This window comes from Ovis aries, chromosome 3 (assembly GCF_016772045.2).
Source record: "Ovis aries strain OAR_USU_Benz2616 breed Rambouillet chromosome 3, ARS-UI_Ramb_v3.0, whole genome shotgun sequence".
Classification (NCBI taxonomy): Eukaryota; Metazoa; Chordata; class Mammalia; order Artiodactyla; family Bovidae; genus Ovis; species Ovis aries.
In genome coordinates this window covers 26,282,491-26,285,711 of record NC_056056.1, presented here as the reverse complement: position 1 = coordinate 26,285,711, position 3,221 = coordinate 26,282,491, and the positions used below count along the sequence as shown (strand labels likewise).

Genomic DNA, 3,221 nt, shown 5'->3' with positions numbered 1-3,221 from the left:
TTGTTCTAGGATATAACAAATAAATACTGAGTAACTAGTAAATGCTAAATAAACACATATGGGTTAGAGTCCTATTGTGATGTGATACAGAATAGAGATAAAGATTTGGCAAGACAGATAAGAAGCAAAAAATTAAAATGGGGAAGGTAAGCTTCTTCTCCATAAAAGCACTAAATGGTGGGTGATACTGGTGCTGCAAGAGTGCCTGAAGGCCCCACAGGCTGTGGGTGCCCCTGGGATGGATGGCCACAGTGGCTTCCATGGGGGCTTTGGCAACATCTGGGGCCACAGCAGAGGACAGGAGTGGCTCCCAGTCACCAAGCTGGGCAGCCTGGTCAAGGACATAAAGATAAGTCCCTGGAGGAGGTTTATGTCTTCTTTCTGCCCATCAAGGAATCTATGATCATTGACTTTTTCCTGGTGGCATCTCTCAGAGACAAGGTTTAGAAGATTATGCCTTTATAAAAGAAGACCTGTGCTGGCCAGCATAACAGGGACTCAGCATTTATCACCAATGGGGTCACAACCCCGTGTGGGTGTCAAGGGCTCCAGGGAGGCAGCCTCTGCTGTCCATGGGGCCATCATTCTCACCAATCTGTCCGTCATCGTGCAATGAGGCTACTGGCGTGACTAACAAGGTCAGCAAGCCCGATACTGTTTCTTGCAAGGTGACTGGCTGCTGTGGTTCTGCACTGGTGTACCTCATACCTGCTGCCAGGAGCACTGGTATCATCTGTGCCCAAAAAGCTGCTGCTGATGACTGCTATTAAGCTACACCTCTGCTGCGCTTACCAGGTGGTACAGTGGTAAAGAATCAACCTGCTAAGTAGAAGACTTGGGTTCGATCCCTGCTTGGGAAAGATCCTCTGGAGAAGAAAATGGCAACCCACTCCAGTATTTCTGCCTGGAGAATTCCATGGACAGAGGAGCCTGGTGGGCCACAGTTCATGAGGTCACAGAGAGTCAGACACGACTTAACAACTAAACAACAACTACACATCTGTGCCAGGGGCTGCACTGCCACCCTGGGTAGCTTTGCCAAGGATACTTTTAATCCCATTTCCAAGACCTACAGATATCTCACCCCAATCTATTGCAAGAGACAGTGTTCACCAAGTGTCTCTACCAGGAATACACTGACCATCTTATAAAGACTCACACTTGTGTTTCCGTGCAGAGGACCCAGGCTCCAACTGTGCCCACCACATAGCTCTATACGAGAAAAATAAAGTGAATGGAGGTACAGTGAAGCTGGGTAAAAAAAAATAAATAAAATGGAGAAAGTAAGAAAAATAAAATACAGAAACAAGAATCAAAAGAGATACTATTTTTTAAAAAAAATATCAGGGGGCAAGAGATCATGAGAGAGAATGGAGAAATGAAGAAGCTTAGGGACTTAAGTAAAAAAATACCAAGATAGTCTAGATAAAGACATGCAGAGTAAGATAGATGTAGCCAAGTGGAGAAGGAGAAATGCAGAGTAAGCAATAAAGAAGCAGAACAATCAGACTGCTAATGCAACAAATTCCTACTCCTCATTACAGAGCCAGTTGCTCACCAGCACTGACTACAAATCTTTAAGGGTTCTGTCACCTTACTGCACTGGGAAAGAAATATCATTGGGATTTGACTCATTATTTATTTATACATGCAAGAAATAATAATTAGTCTCATGGATGAGGCATTGTTCCAGGCATGGGTAAACATGATAATGCTTATGCCTCATGTAGCTTATTTCTTAGGATGGACACAATTCAATCCTTGTGGAGTGTGGTAAAGGTTGAGATAGTAATATCATTGGCAACGTCACCAAATACAGTGAGGAAAAAGAAGTTCTCCAAAGAAAATAATGTATTCCTGTGTATATAAAGTCTCATCTGGGGTGGGGAAGGAGGGTTGTGTTTGCTGATTAAAGCAACAGAGGTCAAATATAGACTGGCCTCATGTTTCATTCTATAGAAATTGATCAATCAATCTGAAATGTTTTACACAGATAATTTAGCTCCTAAGTGGCTTAAATAGAGTTTTAACTCAGATCTAAATAAACTAGTCAATAACAAACAATCTATCTTATCATCAGTGTCCTATATTTGAAGAAATAATGGTGGATAACTTCTCAAATCTGCTTGCAATGAAGGAGACCTAGCCTCAAACCCTGGGTTGCGAAGAAGCCTTGGAGAAGGGAATGGCAACCCACTCCAGCATTCTTGCCTGGAGAGTTCCGTGGACAGAGACTGATGGGCTACAGTCCATGGGGTTGCAAAGAGTAGGACACAACTGAGCAACTACAGATTTAAAAAGCTAGGAGAATTTCAAGTAGGGTAAACTTAAAGAAATCCATGTCAAGACACATCAGAATTCAATTCTATACACTAAAAACAAAGACAACATCTTAAAATCAACAGATGGAACCAAGGCTTTCTCAATAGAGAAATATCAGTTTGATTTACAGATTTCTCATCTGAAGCAATGCAGGACAGGGAGCAGTGGCACAGTATATTTGAAGTGCTGAGAGAAAAGAACTGTTAACTGCATATTCCATGTTTTAGAAACCTATTCTTCAGGAGAGAAGGGATAATAAAAATGTTGTCATATGAAAGAAAACCATGAGAATTTGACATTTAACATAAATACACTTAAAGAATGACTAAAGGAAATGCTTAAAACAGAAAGGAAGTGATAAAGGAAGTCTTCCTAGCTTGTAGTCCTCCACCTTCTTATGTCCTCACATAGCTTTTCCTTAGTGCTTGACTGCTGAGGGGGTGGGAGAGGAGAGAGCGAAAGATCTCTCATACCTCTTCATCCTATTGGATCTGAGATCGACACTTTTGACCTCATTTAACCTTTACTTCCTGATAGACTCTATCTTGAAAGACCACCAACATTAATTACTTCCTTATAGACCCTGCCTTGAAAGACAAGTAACCTTAATTCTTCCTTATAGATTCTACCTTGAAAGACAGCCACACGGGATTAGGGGTTCACATATAAACTTGGCGTTGGGGCATCAGAAATATTCAGTCCACAATACCATCTGAAACTCAAGAAGGATCTAAATGAAAGTGAGAAAAAAAAATAAATGAAAGTGAGGTTTCTGAGATATAATATTGATGCTAACAGACTGTAATACAACACTTATGTATATTGCAATACAAAGATCAACCATTAAATAAACTGTACAAAGTAATGTACTCAAAAGCACCACAAACAAATCAAAATGG

The 3,221-nt window shown here is 41.0% G+C and overlaps 1 pseudogene; it reads left to right on the top strand.

Annotated features, from left to right (window-relative positions):
- Positions 1-238: 238 nt before the first annotated feature.
- Positions 239-1,269, top strand: LOC101106319 (small ribosomal subunit protein uS5-like; annotated as a pseudogene).
- The last annotated feature ends 1,952 nt before the right edge of the window (positions 1,270-3,221 follow it).